Source organism: Hypanus sabinus, chromosome 22, assembly GCF_030144855.1.
Source record: "Hypanus sabinus isolate sHypSab1 chromosome 22, sHypSab1.hap1, whole genome shotgun sequence".
Lineage (NCBI taxonomy): Eukaryota > Metazoa > Chordata > Chondrichthyes > Myliobatiformes > Dasyatidae > Hypanus > Hypanus sabinus.
In genome coordinates, this window is record NC_082727.1 from 18,188,510 (window position 1) to 18,208,583 (window position 20,074).

General features: G+C 44.8%; 1 protein-coding gene across 4 annotated transcripts in view; it reads left to right on the forward strand.

Moving 5' to 3' along the window:
- r3hcc1l (R3H domain and coiled-coil containing 1-like) overlaps nt 1-20,074 on the forward strand; it is a 347,567-nt gene that overhangs the window by 319,584 nt on the left and 7,909 nt on the right. The window lies entirely within an intron of this gene.

Sequence of the window (20,074 nt, forward strand, 5' to 3'; positions counted from 1 at the left end):
TCAACGGGCCTCTCTATCTTTGCTGGTAAGTGACCCAGTTACGGGGTATGTAACAGGACCAGACAGCGTACCCAGATGGGTCCTCAGGGTCTGCGCATTGGGACCAGACAGCGTACCCAGATGGGTCTTCAGTGTCTGCGCATTGGGACCAGACGATGTACCCAGATGGGTCTTCAGGGTCTGCGCATTGGGACCAGACAGCGTACCCAGATGGGTCTTCAGTGTCTGCGCATTGGGACCAGACAGCATACCCAGATGGGTCTTCAGGGTCTGCGCATTGGGACCAGACAGCGTACCCAGATGGGTCTTCAGGGTCTGCGCATTGGGACCAGACAGCGTACCCAGATGGGTCTTCAGTGTCTGCGCATTGGGACCAGACGATGTACCCAGATGAGTCTTCAATGTCTGCACATTGGGACCAGACAGCGTACCCCGATGGGTCTTCAGGGTCTGCGCATTGGGACCAGACAGCGTACCCAGATGGGTCTTCAGGGTCTGCGCTTTGGGACCAGACAGCGTACCCAGATGGGTCTTCAGGGTCTGCGCATTGGGACCAGACAGCGTACCCAGATGGGTCTTCAGGGTCTGCGTATTGGGACCAGACAGCGTACCCAGATGGGTCTTCAGGGTCTGCGCTTTGGGACCAGACAGCGTACCCAGATGGGTCTTCAGGGTCTGCGCTTTGGGACCAGGCAGCGTACCCAGATGGGTCTTCAGGGTCTGCACCGACCAGCTGGCAGAGGTTCTGTGTGTATTTACAACTTCTCGCTGTCTCAGGTTCTACTTGCAGCACGCTTCAACGCAGCAACTGCCTTAACAATCCCCAGGATGTTAGTGGCAACATTGTAGTCTTAATGACTACAGACTGGTGGCACTCACTCCCATAGCTGTCAAGTGCTTGGAAAGATCGGTCATGAGGCATAATCACAGCTACCCTGGACCAGCACCACATTGCCTACAAGGCAAATAGATCAACTGAAGATGCCACTTCTATCACCCTTCATACTGTCGTGGAACGCCTGGAGCACAAAATGCTTTTCACTGATTACACCTCGGCCTTTAACACCGTACTACTGAACAAGCTGATTGTTAAGCTCCACAATCTAGGTCTCGGCTCATCATCTTGTAATTGGACCTTGGACTTCTTCACTAATCGTACCCAGCAAGTGCAGATCAAACCCCCCCCCCCACAAACCCTGAACACTGGTGCCCCGCAGGGATGTGTACTGTGCCCACTCCTCTACTCTCTCTTCACTTGTGACTACACTCCAGTTCAGGGTACGAACTTCATCACCAAATTTGCAGACAACACAACTGTGATTGAGCTAACAAACGGTAATAAAACTGCACATCGAGAGGAGGTGCTGAAACTGTCCGATTAGTGCAGGAACCACACCCTGTCACTCAACATCAAGAGGACAAAAGAGATGATAATCAATTTCAGGAAAGTGAACAAGCCCCATCGTTCATCAATGGTGAGGTAGTGGAACAGATTTCTAGCTTCATCTTCGGAGACGATTATCACCGAGGAGCTCTTTTGATCCGTCAACACAACCTCGTTAGTAGGGAAGGCACAACAGCAGCTATACTACCTGAAGTACTCACGGAGAGTTAATCTGCCCCAAAAGTTGTTGTTCAACTTGTATCGATGTGCGATAAAGACCATACTGACGCTCAGAATGACAGTGTGGGACTCTAGCTGCATCAGGACAGATCACAAAGCACTCCAATGGGTGATTGGGATGGCTCAGCGCAGTGTTGGGATTCAAGTACCAGACCTGAAGACAATCTACAACTCTTGACGCCTACAGCGCGCTCGTAGTATCATTAAAGACCCATCCCATCCTGGACACGGTGTGGTCCGTCTCCTGCCATCTGGTAGGAGATACAGAAACATCTCGGCCAAGACAGTACGACTGAAAAACAGCTTCTCCTCGCGGGCTGTTGTGCAGATGAATAACGCTACACCCCGGCTTGCCAATGGCCTTTCAGTGTTATGGACTATCAAAGCCATTTGTTGCATGTAAATATGGGAATTATTTTATTATTAAGCCTTACCGCATGTGTTGTAAATATCCGTTTTCACAGACTGGAGTAGCACCACAATCTCATTGCTTAAGCAATGACAATGAAGTTCTGTTCTGTCCAATTCTGGGCCTGTACTTTCTGGAGTTTAGAAGAATGAGGCAGGATCTCATTGAAACCTATCAAATATTAAAAAGCTTAGGTAGAGTGGATGTAGAGAGGATGTTTCCTAACCTAATGCCTCAGAATAAAGAGAAATCCATTTAGAACAGAGCTGAGGAATTTCTTTAGCCAGAGGTTGGTGAATCTGTGGAATTCATTGCCATAGGTAGCTGTGGAGGCCAAATCATTGGGTATAGTTAAGGTGGAAGTTGATAGAAACATAGAAAACCTACAGCACAATACAGGCCCTTCGGCCCACAATGCTGTGCTGAACATGTACTTACTTTAGAAATTACCTATGGACAGGTTCTTGATTAGTCAGGGTGTCAAAAGTTATGGGGAGAAGGCAGGAGAATGAGGTTGAGAGGGATAATCAATCAGTAATGATGAATTGGCGGAGCAGACTCAATGGGCTGAATGGCCTAATTCTGTTCCTATGCCTTATGGCCTTATGAAATGAACAGTTGAAGTTTTAGAGTGAGTCTCTTCATCAGGACTGAAAAGGAAAGGGGGAGGATGCCAGAAGGAGGTGGGGAGGGTGGAAGGAGGATGAGCCAGGTGGGTGGGTGGGGGGGGGAAGTGATGAACTAAAAAGCTGGGAGATAGCAGGTGCTAAAAGGCAAAGGACTGGAGAAGATGGGATCTGATAGAAGAGGAGAGTGAGAAAGGGAAGGAGAGGCACCGGGGGAGGTGATGGGTCAGTGAGGAGAAGAGGTACAAAGCCAGAGTGGGAAATTGAAGAGGAGAGAAAGGGAGGGGTGGGGGGGGGGGAAATTACTGAAAGCTGGAGAAGTTGATGTTCATGCTATCAGATTGGAGGCTACCTGGATGGAATATGAGGTGTTGCTCCTCCAAACTTTATCGTCACTTTATCAATATACAATCAATCTATGTATAATAGCTATCGTGCATATTTACGTCAACCATGTTTTTTTAATTATTGTATTCTTTATCTTATTGCGTTTTTAATTTTTGTGCTGCACTGGATCCGGAGTAACGATTATTTTGTTGTCCTTTACATTTGTGTACTGAAGCAATCTTGAATCAGGTTTCCAAGTCGGGATGAAAGAGGCCTTGTAGGCAACAGGCTGTTCTTCACCTGGACACCCTTAGTGGTGAATGTCACAGCTTTAGGATTAGTGTTGGTGTATCACAGGTACATTCCCCTGTATCCAGCACTCCGATACTTGGAGGCCAATGTGCCAACAGCTCTCTTTATATGTATCCATATCTGCTGTATCTTTATCATTGCCTCTTTCAATCCTGGACCTCCCAGCACAGCAGGGACCACTGCTGCTGGAGATACTGTATCTGGTGCTGGTGGCTTTACATGAGCCTCATTGAATGTCCAACCCAGATGCCCTGATGTTGCCTGAGCAGCCGATTTCCATTCCCACCCCCACCCCCCCCCCCCCCCCACAACACCCATAGCTTACAGGAGGAATACTTGGAGCAGGGATACGTGTACAAAGGATTCAATACTTGCAGTAGCTCTGGCCAGATTCTTTCCAGGCAGCTGCAGCGAGCAACTTGCTCTGAGTACACAAGGAACTCTTGATCGAGGAAAAGCAACTGGAGATCTGTTCTCCACATGTCTGCTGGGAGCCCCTAGAACTGTGGAAATCCTTCAGCCCTGCTATTTCGTCCACGCCAGACCTTAAAATAATGTTTTTTTCTCTCAGAATGTGAATATCACAGACTAGTCCATTGCAATAGGAACCTATGTTTGTGATTGTAAAGCTAGACACTTGGTATCCGCTGTCTTGGTCAATCTGTCGACTTGTACACATTCAGTGTCCACTTTATTAGGTACACCTGCTCGTTAAGCAAATATCTTATCAGCCAATCATGTGGCAGCAAGTCAATGCATAAAAGCATGCAGTCATAGTCATTGGTTTGTTGTTCAAACCAAGCATCACAATGTGGAAGAAATGTGATCTAAATTACTGTGACCATGGAATGAATGTTGGTGCCAGATGGGGTGGTTTGAGTATCTCAAAAACTGCTGACCTCCTGGGATATTCACACACAGCAGTCTCTAGAGTTTATAGCGAATAGTGCGGGAAACAGAAACATCAGTGAGCAACAGTTCTGCAGGTGAAAATGCGTCGTTAATGAGAGAGGTCATGAGAGGTTAATGAGAGGAAACAGGTGAATTGGTCATAGGGAACAAAGACATGGCAGACCAATTGAATAACTACTTTGGTTCTGTCTTCATTGAGGAGGACATAAATAATCTTCTGGAAATAGTAAGGGACCGAGGGTCCAGTGAGATGGAGGAACTGAGGGAAATACATGTTAGTAGGGAAGTGGTGTTAGGTAAATTGAAGGGATTAAAAGCAGATAAATCCCCAGGGCCAGGTGGTCTGCATCCCAGAGTGCTTAAGGAAGTAGCCCAAGAAATAGTGGATGCATTAGTGATAATTATTCAAAACTCCTTAGATTTTGGATTAGTTCCTGAGGATTGGAGGGTGGCTAATGTAACCCCACTTTTTAAAAAAAGGAGGGAGAGAGAAACCAGGGAATTATAGACCGATTAGTCTGACATCGGTGGTGGGGAAAATGCTAGAGTCGGTTATCAAAGATGTGATAACAGGACATTTGGAAAGAGGTGAAATCATCGGACAAAGTCAGCATGGATTTGTAAAAGGAAAATCATGTCTGACGAATCTTATAGAATTTTTTGAAGATGTAACTAGTAGAGTGGATGGGGAGAGCCAGTGGATGTGGTATATTTAGATTTTCAAAAGGCTTTTGACAGGAGATTAGTGTGCAAACTTAAAGCACACGGTATTGGGGGTATGGTATTGATGTGGATAGAGAATTGGTTGGCAGACAGGAAGCAAAGAGTGGGAGTAAACGGGACCTTTTCAGAATGGCAGGCAGTGACTAGTGGGGTACTGCAAGGCTCAGTGCTGGGACCCCAGTTGTTTACAATATATATTAATGATTTAGACGAGGGAATTAAATGCAGCATCTCCAAGTTTGCGGATGACACGAAGCTGGGCAGCGGTGTTAGCTGTGAGGAGGATGCTAAGAGGATGCAGGGTGACTTGGATACGTTAGGTGAGTGGGCAAGTTCATGGCAGATGCAATTCAATGTGGATAAATGTGAGGTTATCCATTTTGGTTGCAAGAACAGGAAAACAGATTATTATCTGAACAGTGGCTGATTAGGAAAAGGGGAGATGCAACGAGACCTGGGTGTCATTGTACACCAGTCATTGAAGGTGGGCATGCAGGTACAGCAGGCGGTGAAAAAGGCAAATGGTATGTTGACATTCATAGGAAAAGGATTTGAGTACAGGAGCAGGGAGGTTCTACTGCAGTTGGACAAGGCCTTGGTGAGACTACACCTAGAATATTGTGTGCAGTTTTGGTCCCCTAATCTGAGGAAAAACATTCTTGCCATAGAGGGAGTACAGAGAAGGTTCACCAGATTGATTCCTGGGATGGCAGGACTTTCATATGAAGAAAGACTGGATCGACTAGGCTTATACTCACTGGAATTTAGAAGATTGAGGGGGGATCTTATTGAAACGTATAAAATTCTAAAGAGATTGGACAGGCTAGATGCAGGAAGATTGTTTCCAATGTTGGGGAAGTCCAGAATGAGGGGTCACAGTTTAAGGATAAAGGGGAAGCCTTTTAGGACCGAGATGAGGAAAAACTTCTTCACACAGAGAGTGGTGAATCTGTGGAATTCTCTGCCACAGGAAACAGTTGAGGCCGGTTCATTGGCTATATTTAAGAGGGAGTTAGATATGGCTCTTGTGGCTAAAGGGATCGGGGGATATGGAGAGAAAGCAGGTACAGGGTTCTGTGTTGGATGATCAGCCATGATCATACTGAATGGCGGTGCAGGCTCGAAGGGCCGAATGGCCTACTCCTGCACCTATTTTCTATGTTTTTATGTTTCTAGGTCAGAGGAGAATGGCCAGACTGGTTCAAACTGAGAGAAAAGCAACAGTAACTCAAATAACCACACATTGCAATAGTGGTGTGCAGAAGAGCATCTCTGAACGCACAGCACATCAAACCTTGAAGTGGATGGACCACAACAGCAGAAGTCCATGAACATACACTCAGTGGCCACTTTATTAGGTACAGGAGGTATCTGATGAAGTGGTCACTGTCGTGCATACCCTTTCAATTGTAACTCAAGCTGTGAAGTACTTTATGCAGTATGATAGTGACTGTACTGCAGAGAAACAGGCCACTCAGCCCATCTGGCCCACTTATCCTCCGCTCGAGCCTCCTTCCCTCACATTCCATTCACTTCTCGCCAGCCGACAACAATCACCCCCTACAGACATCACCCCTCCCCGTGGGAGTGAGCACCACTCTCTGGGGAAAGCAATTTTCCGCAGCATTTCCCACTGGATCTGTGATGCTAATGGCCTCTGGTTCCCCTCATCCCCACAAGCAGAAAAATTCTCTCTTCAGCTGCTCCATCAAGCCCCTTTGGGATTTATATTTACTATTTAGATCTACGGTGCAGAAACAGCCCCTTCCTGAGCAGTCAGCCTGTGCCGCCCAACATACCCATGTGACCAATTAACCTACTAAGCCGTACGTCTTTGGACTGTGCGAGGAAACCATGGCACCCAAAAACCCAAGTGCCCGTGGGAAGATCCTTACAGACAGCAGCTCCAGTCACTGGCGCTGTAATGACGCTAACCGCTGCACCACAGTTTTTGTCTCAACATGGAGGGCTGAAGTGCCTGTACTGTGCTGTAGTGTTCTATGGTTCTATTACTGAACAGGCCCCTTGTATATTAAAGCACAAGCTTTAAATTGCCTGTGTTATTTTCCCTGGATGGGATTTGAACTCATAACCCTCTAATTTGAAAGAGTAATGTTTAAGCCCTGTGCCGGGGGGATTGATGCAGCTCCCGTTTGGGTCACATCTTCGCATTCTTTTCCTGAGAAAGTGGAGCCAATTTGTTTATCACTTTCTGGTGTGTAGAGCTGGGCATCTCCGGTGTTGTTCATCTGAATCTTTCAGAGCTTGCTCCCCTCCTGCCCCTCCTTCCAGTGGCAAGAGCCGGAATCAATGTGATAACCTGGAGCCGGGCTACCATCTGGGAGAAAGTGCTTGCACAGGTTTTAAATCTGTTCATTTTCAGTTCATAGATGTCGCTGGGATTGATTCTCTAAATCCTAATCTTTCACCAAGAGTGCTTACATTATTGAGTTTATAAACTCACGAGACGCACAAATATAGTAGGTAATATTGAGAGGCCTTGATGGAGTGGATGTGGAGAGGTTGTTTCAAATAGCGAAAGAGTCTAGGACCAGAGGGCACAGCCTCAGAATAGAATGACATCCCATTAGAACAGAAGTGAGGCAGAATTTCCTCAGCCAGAAGATGCTGAATCTGTGGAATTTATTGCCACAGACAGCTGTAGAGGCCAAGTCATTGCTTATGTTTGAAACAGATGTTGTGTATTTAATATACAACTGACGTTTGAGTAACCTTGTATTTATATTGGTAGCGTAAGTATTCCAGTTCATTTAAATAATTCCTTATGGGTTATATGTATAAATATGTGAATTGCATACATCATCATGCTACCACATGTTACATACACACCTCACTTAAAGTAAACCCAGAGTTAGATCCACTCCTGTGTCTTCCTATGAATTAATTTTGTGTTTTGAAGTTATAAACCAGAACAATGGAGGTAGATGGGTACGTGCTGGTCAGGGGGTGGGGGGAGGTTACTTGCCACTGTCGATTGCCCCGGTGTGTGGCTGAGGGGTAGAACCTGGTGGGAGTTGATGTTGGATTAGTGTGTGAGTCAGTAGAGTCTCACTGATCCTAAGGGCCTGTTCCCGTGCTGTGTTACTCTGTAATTCTACTAACCCCAAACCGTAAGTCTTTGAAATGTGGGAGGAAATCTGAGAGCTGTGAGGAAAACGAAGCTCTCGATGACCGTCGAACAGTACAGCACAGGAACGGTGCCTTTGGCCCATCATGTTGTGTTGAACCAATTAAATTAGTAATCAAATGGCCAGCTACACTAATCCCTTCTGCTGCACAAAGTCCATGTCCTTCCATTTTCCTCACATTCATGTGCCTATCTGAACATCTCTTAAAGGTCCCTAATATATCTGCCTCTGCCACCCACCTACCACTCGCTTTGTAAAATACCTGCCCCTCATATCTCCTTTAAAATTACCCCTCTCACCTTAAATGCATACCCTCTGATATTAGACATTTCTACCCTAGAGAAAGATACTGTCTGTCTACTCTGTCTATGCCTCCAATAATCTTACAAACCTCCATCAGGTCTCCCCTCAGCCTCCGACACCCCAGAGAAAACAACCCAAGTTTGTCCAGCCTCTCGTGATAGAACAAGCCCTCTAAACCAGGCAGCATCCTGGTAAACCACTTTCACACCCTCTCCGAAGCCTCAACCGCCTTCCTATAATGGGCAGACCCGAACTGTATGCAATAGTCCAGCTGTGCTCTTACTAGAGTTTTATAACTCTGCAACATAACTTCCTGACTTTAGGAATGCTTCAGCTAGTAAAAGAAAGTATGCCATAAACCTTTTTAACCACCCAATTAACTTGTGTCGCCACTTTCCAGGAGCCATGAACTTCAACCTCAAAGTCTTTCTGCTCATCAACACTGCTAAGGGTCTTGCCTTTAGCAATATACTGTCTCTTTAGATTTGACCTATAAGATGTAAAGCTTCACATTTGGCTAGCTTAAACTTCATCTGCCATTTCTGATCTATATCCCACTTTATCCTTTGTTAGTCCACAATACCACCAATCTTTGTATCATCTGCAAACTTACTAACCCACTCATCCACATTTTCATCTAAGCCATTCATATACATCACAGACAGCTTAGGTCCCTGCAAAACACCATTAATTACAGACCTCCAGCTCAAATAAGCCCCTTCAACATCTGCTCTCGATCTTCTCTGGGCAAACCAACTGTGAATCCGAATAGCCAATTCACCATTGATCCCACGCATCTTAATGTCCACCCATGGGGCACCTTGTCAAATGCTTTACTAAAATCCATAGCTCTACCTTCATCGGTCATCCTCGGCAGCTCATCAAAACACCGAGTCCGGTTAGTGGGAGTCGACTTGCCACACACAAAGCCATGCTGCCTATTCCAAATTAGGCAATGGTTTTCCAAATAATTGTCACAGACAGAATGTACCAACTCCTTATAGACGGTGACAATATTGAATCCGTGTTGCTGGCGCTACGATAGATTACACTAACCTCTATGCTACCATGCCACTCTATTTGGAGCATAGGACACGGTACAGGTCCTTCGGCCCACAATGTTATGCTGACCTTTTAATTTGTTCCACTGTCTATCCATTCTCTCCTACATAACCCATTACCTCCCATTTATCCTTCATCCATGGGCCTTTCATCGCTGACCTAACAAGCATTGGCCACACCACTGTGCCTCTGGCTGTTTATATAAGAAGTTGGTGAGGCTGAATTTGGAGCACTGTGTGCAGTTCTGGTCACCTACCTACAAGACAGATATCAATAAGATTGAAAAAGGACAGAGAAATATTTTCCAGGGTTGAGGACCTGAGTTATGAAGAAAGGTCGAACAGATTAGGACTCTATTCCCTAGAGTTCAGGGGAGTGAGGGGTGATTGGATAAAGGTATACAACATTGAGTTCCATAAATAGGGTAAATGCAAGCAGGCCTTTTCCACTCAGGTTGGGTGACACGAGAGCTAGAGGTCATGGGTTAAGAGTAACCATCAGATTCTTGATTGGCCAGGGTGTGAAGGGATATGGGGAGAAGACAGGACACTGGGACTGAGAGGAAAAATGGATCGGCCGTGATGAAATGGCGGAGCAGACCCAATAAGCCAAATGGCCTAAATACTGTCTTATGGCAAAAAGGTGAAATGTTTCAGGGGAAGCTGAGGGGGAACCTCTTCACTCAGAAGACGATGCCAGTGGAAGTGGTGGGTTTGGGTGCAACATTTAAGAGAAATTTAGATAAGTAAATGGATGGGTGGGGTATGGAGGGCTTTGGTCCTGGTGCATTTCAATGGGACAAGACATGGACTAGATGGGCTGAAGGGTCTGTTTCTGTGCTGAAATGCTCTGTGACTATGTAAGGCTTGCTGTTTAAGCTAAAGAATAGCTTCAATACCTTGTAATATTTCAGAATGATGCTTGAAGAATGAAGTGATTACTAAAGGACTGTTACTCCTTTTAGGGGGTCTTTGAATATTTAAATGGTTCTGATTAAAATTCGCTTCTAAGTTGATGTGGCATCATGAAAAACATGATTCCCTTCAGTCTCTGCACAGATCACACTGATCTAAGCACTCAGCAGCTGTCTGTTGTGTGGGCAATGATCTCAGAGAGGCCAGTCTGCTCCGTGAGGTTGTGAAGGTGAACTGGAGGAACGAAAGGATTGAGTTCAGCACCAGGGTCTCAAACTTCACAGATGGAATAGGAATCGCGCTTGGCACCAGTTTCAAGTCTGTTGTAATTCTATAGCAAGGTCACAAAATAGCATCTGTGGGCGTAAGACACTGGAAATTTACAAAAGACACAAGACTGAGACTGTGGAACGGCGCAGTAGCATAACAGTTAGTGTAACACTGTTGAGAATTAGAATCAGAATGGGGTTAAGTATCATCAGCATACATTGTGAAATTTGTTGCTATGTGGCAGCAATACATTGCAATACATAATAATAAAGATTGTGGATTACAGTTAAAATATATATACAGGTGTCTCCCCCCCCCCCCACCCCTTTACAAAGGTAGAGCGTTTCTATGAAACCTTTCTTAAGCGGAAATGGCGTAAAGCCAAGAACATTTAATCTATATGGAAAAAAATTTCCTAAAATCGAAAATCCTCTTCATAATGCGAAAACAGATTACTAATGTAGGTCTTTTGTAAAAGGGAAGTGGTGTAAAGTGAACATTCATAAAGCGGGGGACACCTTATTAATTTAAATTAATTAAGTAGAACAAAAAATAGTGAGGTGGTGTTCATGGGTTCAATATCGAATGAGAGAGGGGAAGAAGCTGTTCCTGAATCATTGAGAATGTGCCTTCAGGCTCCTATATCTCCTCCCTGATTGTAGCAATGAGAGGAGGGATAGTTTCGCTATAACAGCACCAGCTGTCTGTAAGGATTTCGTACGTTCTACCCATGGTTTCCTCCCACATTCCTGAGACGTACGGTTTAGGGTTGGTAAGTTGTGGGCATGCTGTGTTGGCACCGGAAGCATGGCAACACTTGTCCCAGCCCATCGTTGGACTGTGTTGGTTGTTGAAGCAAATGGCGCATTTCACTGTTTCAATGTACTTGTGACAAATAAAGCTAACCTTTAATCTTCATTCTGCAAAAGGGACCAACAATCTGTTGAAGGATCTTAAGGAAGAAGGTCCTCTGGGGGGTGGGGGGGCGAGGATGGAATTTTCAACATTCTGGGTTCTTTCCTCAACATCTGGAGGACCTCTTTCACCGCTTTCCCCCACAGATGTTGTTCAGCTTGCTGGGTTCATTCAACAGATCATTCATTGCGCTAGGAGTTAGGAATTGTTCCTCAGTGTTTGGATTTCTGTATCCCAACAAAAGAACTGAGAATTGTTTATGAGATTGGTCAGACTGAAGACTGAGGAGCTCATAGACTGAAGTATATTGTATAAGGAGATGAGGTAGACAGTGAGGTTTATGTAAGTATCTCAGGGACCAGTGCTTTTCTCCATCTCAGAGGTTGAACCAGGACTGGCCAATGTCCAATAATGATCTCAAACAGGGATTGTAAAGTTCTTAGGAAAAACAGAAGGATGAAAAAACAGGAAAGAATCTCAAAGTGGAACAAAACAAAGAACAATGGAACACAGTACAGACCCTAAGGCCCTCAATGTTGTGCCAACCTTTCAACCGACTCCAAGATCGATCTAACCTTTTTGTCCATGTGGCAAATAGTCTTTTAAATATATCTGTATCTACCAGCACCCCTGGCAGGGCAACCAATGCTCCCGCCACTCTCTATGTAAAAAATTATCTCTGAAATACCCTCTATATTTTCCTCCTTAAAGTTGTGTCTCCGTGTATTAGCCACTTGTGCTGTCAAATTGGTAACACTGATGACCATGTCTGACATTCATTTCCCATCTCCCGCAAGTATGTCTGAAGACGGATAGTGAATCTTTCACACAGGGCACCTCGAGGATCAGGAGAGAGGATTATCTGGAAACTTAAATCAGAATCAGGTTTATTATCACTGGCATGTGACGTGAAATTTGTTAACTTAGCAGCAGCAGTTCAATATAATACATAATCTAGCAGAGAGAGCAAAAAATTATAATAATAAATAAAATAAAACATAATAGTAAACAAGTAAATCAATTACATATATTGAATAGATTATTAAAAAATGTGCAAAAAACAGAAATACTGTATATAAACAAGTGAGGTGGTGTCCAAAGCTTCAAAGTCCATTTAGGAATCGGATGGCAGAGGGGAAGAAGCTGTTCCTGAATCGCTGAGTGTGTGCCTTCATGCTTCTGTATCTCCTACCTGATGGTAACAGTGAGAAAAGGACATGCCCTGGGTGCTGGAGGTCTTTAATAATGGATGCTGCCTTTCTGAGACTCCGCTCCCTAAAGATGTCCTGGGTACTTTGTAGGCTAGTGCCCAAGATAGAGCTGTCTAGATTTACAACCTTCTGCAGCTTCTTTTGGTCCTGTGCTGTAGTCCCTCCATACCAGACAGTGATGCAGCCTGTCAGAATGCTCTCCACGGTACAACTATAGAAGTTTTTGAGTGTATTTGTCGACATGCCAAATCGCTTCAAACTTCTATTAAGATATTGTCACTGTCTCGCCCTCTTTATGACTACATCAGCATGTTAGGACCAAGTTAGATCCTCAGAGATCTTGACACCCAGGAACTTGAAACTTAAACAGAAAAGCTGGAAGAGCTCAGTCTGTCAGGTAATATCCATGGAGAGGGAAACCAGTGAACAGTTTGGGACTGAGAGGAGGTTCATGAGAGTGTTCCCGGGAAAGAAAGAGTTAATGTAAAAGGAGCCATTGATGGCTCTGGGATTGTATTCATTGGAGTTTAGAAGAATTGGGGAGTGGGTACAGTCCTCATTGAAACCTGCTGAATATTGAAAGAGTGGACATAGAGAGGATATTTCCTATAGTGGGGGTCTGTAGGACCAAAGAGCACTGCCTCAGAATGGAAAAGAGATGAGAAGGAATTTCTTTAATCAGCGAGTGGTGAAACTATGAAATTCATTGCCACAGGCAGCTTGGAGGCCAAGTCATTGGGTATATTTAAAGTGGAGGTTGATAGATCCTTGATTAGTCAGGGAATAAAGGTCACGGGAGAATGGGTTGAGAGCAATAGATAATAAATAAGCCATTATAGAATGGCAGAGCAAACCCGATGGGCTGAATGACCTAATTCTGCTCCTGTGCCTTAGACCAATTTTCAGATGATTTAATTTGGTGATAATAAACCTTGTTCTGAATCGCTCTCACCGAAGAATGCCATTTCCACTGAATCTTTGCTCACGTGAGATTTCTTGGAAATTCAGTAGAATATTTGGTCAAAGAACGGTTATTAAAAAGACCATTGACAAGGCTGCAAATGCCTTCTCACCTAATGAAGTACATCGGCAGAGCACGTGATCCTCCGCACTGACCACAAAGTTGGCCACTTTGCTGCCATTACATCTCTAGCTTGGGAGAGTAGCGTTGACTGGCTTCAGGACCACCGGACTGACGAGACCTGGAGCCGTCATGTAACTGACATGATTCACACAGCTCACTCCAGTACTAACTTCCCACAAATTATATTTATAAACCAGCGGTGTTGTTAGGCGATATAGCAGAGGCCTGTCCTGGGATTGAAGGCATGTGTGTGTGATGAGATGAGATGGGGTGAGTGGGGCAGAGGGAAAGGGGCTTGTTTTCCCGCAGTAGTTGCTTCTTATGCCATGTTGGCGCCAGAGCGTGTGGTGACACTTGGGGGCTGCCCCCAGCACATCCTCGACTGTGTTGGTTGTGAACACAAACGATGTACACATGGTAAATAAGTGCATCTCAATCTACATGCAGACCAAGGTAATTTAAGTAAGATCGTGAGGGCACAGGTTTAACATGAGAGGGGAATGATTTAATGGGGACCTGAGGAGGTAAATTTTCCCACACAGAAGCTGGAGGGCAAATGGAATGAGCTGCCAGAGGAAAGAGGCAAAGATAGATCCAGTGACAAAGAGGAACTGGGGAAGGGGTGGGGGGAGCCACATTACTGGCTCAGATGGTGTTGGTGATACAGAACGCAGACTTTGAAGTCTAAATTTATTTTTAAAACTTTTAAAAGGGAACCGGGTTTGTAACTAGGATGAAATACTATTGATCTCAGGGGGTTGGAATGAGGGCTCAGAGTCTAACTGGCAGACACAGCAGACAGAAGAGTCTCTGTAGGGTTCCGACTCTGAATAAAGTGAGGCAGGAAGGATACAGAGTTCACCCTCCTGTTCCCACTGAGAACAGCCCCACCTTTAACCGACATGTTGCGTCAGGTTTGAAGAGAATTTCAGATGCGTGAAATATTCGCCTTTTTTTGCCAGCAAGAATCAAGGGGTGAAGAGCTGCCAGTTCTCCGCTGTGGTTGACATAACCTGGTGCATGTGTCGTTAAGCCCTGATGGTAAACAGGCAGGGCTGTGGCCAGCTCTGGAAATCGCCTTTGATCAGGACCCAAGTCTGCTATGGGTAGGTACACTGCTTCCAAAGAACATGGACGAAGCAGCTCATCCATAGAAAAGAAAATAGTGGAATTTTACCAATGCTTTCCTTCAATTTGGTTTCCTTTCACTAAAAAAAGGCATGCCAGGCCATCGTCGTGCATAAATATGTGTTTCTTCCTGCAGATCCCCACCTTTTCCTGCATCTGTTCCTGCCACTGAGAGATGGAGGAAAACAGCTGCGTTTGAACCAGGTTCTCGGCAGGATGTCTTAATTCAACCCCAAGTTCTCCGATCGTGCTCACCAGTCTCTCCTCTCTCTGCTGCTGATTGGCTCAGTCCCAGCTCCGGGTGGACATGCTGAGGGGCAGCTGAAGCTGAGATCTGTCAATGGCAAGGCTTCTGTGGGGAAGGACCACAGTCTAGGCTCCTCCCTTCACTGCAGACAGAGAGGAGATACATCAGAGAGCATTCTGACTTGGTTGCGTCACATCTTGATATGAACCTCACAAGGTTGAAAACTCATTCATTCTTTTTCAATCTTTTCATTAATATCAACATGATAAGATTAATACATAGTTATTGGGATTACAAAATTACAAAATTAAAATGAACATAAAGGGATACACAAGCAATAAGTACAATATAGTTAGGTCTTCCCAAATCATGAATGATACAAATGTCATATAAACGAAACAAAAAAAACTAGGTATATCATGTTGAAAAAAACAGAAAAGAGAAAAAGAGAAAAAAATATTATTACCCCAAGAAAAACTAATCTAACAAACTAATCACTAACTAATAAAGAAAAAAAAGGAAAAAAGGGGAAAAAATGGGCTGTTTATAGTATCTATAAACAGACAAAGGATCATCAGTGTCCCCAACTCCGATCCTCTCAACACACATATAATCAAAACTGGAAAAACAAATAGGATTGGAACAGGGTCGAATTACATCATGTGAAAATATTGAATAAATGGCCTCCAAGTCTTTTCAAGGGTTGTAAACTCATTGAGCTCCATCACAGACACAACCCTTGCTGCCATCAAAGACATTCAAAAGCTCAAGAATGTGGCATCCATCATGAAAGACTCTCACCATCCAGGCCATCAGGGAGGAGGTACAGGAGCCTGAAGACACACACTCAGCGATTCAGGGACAGCTTCTTCCCCTCTGCCATCAGGGAGGAGGTACAGGAGTCTGAAGACACACACTCAGCGATTCAGGGACAGCTTCTTCCCCTCTGCCATCAGGGAGGAGGTACAGGAGTCTGAAGACACACACTCAGTGATTCAGGAACAGCTTCTTCCCCTCTGCCATCAGGGAGGAGGTACAGGAGTCTGAAGACACACACTCAGTGATTCAGGAACAGCTTCTTCCCCTCTGCCATCAGGGAGGAGGTACAGGACCCTGAAGACACACACTCAACGATTCAGGGACAGCTTCACCCCCTCTGCCATCAGGGAGGAGGTACAGGAGCCTGAAGACACACACTCAACGATTCAGGGACAGCTTCTTCCCCTCTGCCATCAGGGAGGAGGTACAGGACCCTGAAGACACACACTCAACGATTCAGGGACAGCTTCACCCCCTCTGCCATCAGGGAGGAGGTACAGGAGCCTGAAGACACACACTCAACGATTCAGGGACAGCTTCTTCCCCTCTGCCATCAGGGAGGAGGTACAGGACCCTGAAGACACACACTCAACGATTCAGGGACAGCTTCACCCCCTCTGCCATCAGGGAGGAGGTACAGGAGCCTGAAGACACACACTCAACGATTCAGGAACAGCTTCTTCCCCTCTGCCATCAGGGAGGAGGTACAGGAGCCTGAAGACACACACTCAGCGATTCAGGAACAGCTTCTTCCCCTCTGCCATCAGGGAGGAGGTACAGGACCCTGAAGACACACACTCAACTTCTTAAGAACCACATTTTCTCCTCTGCCGTCAGGTTCCCAAACTGTCATTAAACTCTTGAAAACTACCTCATTATTTTGCTCTAATTTTGCACTGCTTATTTAAATTTTATACTGTATTTCTCATTGTAACATGGTAATTATTTTACATCTTGCACAGTTCTGCTGCCACAAAACAAGTTTAATAACATACAGTACATCAGTGATAATATACCTGATTCTGATTCATGGTCTTGTTATTTATTGGAACTATTTATTCATTTGTTGTAACTTACTGTAACTTTTATGCCTCGCACTGTACTGTTGCCGTAAAATGACAAATAATAAACCTAATTTTGATTTGAACAATCAGAGGGGTGCCACCCCAGAGAGAGACAGGAGTGGCAATGGTGCTGTACTTATTTCTGCCTATTCATGAGGAGGTCCTGAAGAGAGAATTTAGGGAGTGAGGTAGAAAGCTGAGAAACAGGACCTCCAGTGTAGTAATCTCTGGACTGCTGTCTGTGCCATGCACTAGTGAGGGTAAGAATAGGGTGACTGGGCAAATGAATATGTGGCTGAGGAACTGGTGCAGGGGGTAGGGGTTCGGATTTCTGGATCACTGGGATCTCTTCTGGGGGAGGTATGATGTGTACAAATGGGGTGGCTTACACTTGGACCTAATGGGGACCATTATCCATGTGAGCTCCTTTTCTAGAGCCCTTGAAGAGTGTCTAAACTAATTTGGCAGGGGAATGGGAATAGGGCTGTTGGTTACAAGCAGAGGTAATGTATAGTGAGACTTGTGAGGAAGGGCAGGCTGATGATAGGGCAAAATTGCAGTCTGTGGGATGGGCTACAGTGTAAAAGGGGCATGAAATCAGAAAAGGTGACAAATACAGGCCTGAAGGTATTTGAATGCACGCCATATACCAATCTGGTTTACCACAAAGTGGTTTGAACTTTGATAAGTTTGGCGCCTTTTCTTTATTTTTTTCTTCATATATACTGTATTGTTATTAATCACTTAGTTATAGTAACCTTTATAAATTGTACTCATTTAATCACATATGGTGTACTGTCTGTTTTTGGGCGAGGCGGGGACATCACACAGCATCCACACCAGCTGATTACCCAGTTTGGCGGGGCCGAAGGCTGCTCCCCCTAGACGAGAACGAGCTGAGCGAGCCTGAGGCGACCCAGGGAGGTTACATGCCAAATAAGGTAAATGAACTTGTAGCACAGTTAGAGATTGGCAGATATGACGTTATGGGCTGAATCATGGCTGAAAGATCATAGATGGGAGTTTAACATCCAAGGATGCACATTGTATTGAAAGGATAGGCATGCAGGCAGAGGAGGTGGTATGGCTGTGTTGGTAAAAAATGAAATCAAATCATTAGAAAGGAGTAACATAGGGTTGGAAGGTGTTGAATCATTGTGAATACAGTTAACAAACTGCAAGGGTAAAAAAGACCCTGCTGGGGGTTATATGCAAGCCTCTGAACAGCAGCCAGGATGTCGGGTATAACGGGAGATAGAAAAGGCATGTAAAAAGGGCAATGTTATGATAGGCAATGGGGATTTCTATATGCAGGTAGATTGGGAAAATTCGGTTGGTGCTGGATACCAAGAGATAGAACATGTAGAATGAAATGGCTTTTTCAGAGCAGCTTGTGGTTGATCCCGATAGGGGATCAGCAATTCTGACTGGGTGTTGTGTAATGAACCAGATTTAATTAGGTAAAGGACCCCTCAAGAGGCAGTAGTCATAACATGATAGACTTAAGCCTGCAATTGGAGAGGCAGGAGCGGAAGTCAGATGTATCAGTGTTACAGTCGAGTAAAGAAAACTGCAGAGGTATGAGAGCTGGCTGAAGTTGACTGGCAGGGACGACGGCAGGGCAGGAATGACTGAAGTTTCTAGGAGCAATTCGGAGGCACAGGATGGATACATTGCACACTCACTAATATGCTTACTGATAAAACCACTCTATGACAGATGCCATAGTATCTGTCATTCACCTAGGAAACAAGGGCACTTATGTCAGAATGCTGCTTCTGGATTTCAGTGTGGCATTCAACAATGCTGTGCAATGGATCTCGTTGAAGAACCTCCCCCTGGGTTAAGAGGAATTACAGAGGCATGAGAGAGGAGCAGGCCAAAATTGAGTGGAAAAGAACACCGGCAGAGCAGAAATGGCTGGAACTTCTGGAAGCAATGTGGAAAGCGCAGGATGTGTACATCCCAAAGAGAAAGAAGTATTCTACAGGATCACGCAACTGTGGCTCACAAGGGAAGTCAAAGTCAATAGAAGGCAAAAGAGAGGGCATATTATAGAGCAAAAAATTAACAAGAAATTAGAGGATTAAGAAACATTTAAAAAACAAACAGAAGCCAACTAAAAAATCTATAAGGGAAGAAAGATGGAATATGAAGGTAAGCTAGCCAACAGTATCAAAGAGGATACCGAATCTTTTTTTTTCAAATTTATAAAGAGTAAACGAGAGAAAAGTGTAGATATTGGACCGCTGGAAAATGATGCTGGAGAGGTAGTAATAGGGGACAAGGAAATGGTGGATGAACCAAATGAGTATTTTGTGTCAGTCATGCTGTGGAAGACACTAGCAGTATGCCAGAAATGAGCGTCAGGGGACAGAAATGGGTGGCATTGCTATTAAGAAGGAGAAGATGCTTGGGAAGCTGAAAAGTCTGAATGTAGATAAGTCACTTGGACCAGATAAACTGCATACCAGTGTTCTGAAAGAGGTGGCTGAAGAGATTGTGGAGGCATTAGCAATGATTTTTCAAGAATCTCTAGGTTGTGGCATGGTTCTGGACGAATAGAGAACTGCAAGTGTCACTCCATTCCACAAGAAGGGAGGGAAGCAGAAGAAAGGAAATTATAGTCCAGTTATCCTGACCTCAGTGGCTGGGAAGATGACAGAGTCGATTGTTAAGGGTGAGGTTTGGAGGTACCTGGAGGCAGATGATAAAGTAATCCAAAGTCAACATGGTTTACTTAAAGGGAAATCTTGTTTGACAAATCTGCTGGAATTCATTGAGGAATTAATGAGCAGGATAGAGAAAGGAGAATCAGTGGATTTTCAGAAGGCCTTTGACAAGGTGCCACACATGAGGCTGCTTCACAAGAGCACATGGTACTAAATGAAAGATACTATCAGGAATGGAGCACTGACTGATTAATAGGAGGCAAAAAGTGGGAATAAAGAGAACCTTTTCTGAATGGCTGCTGG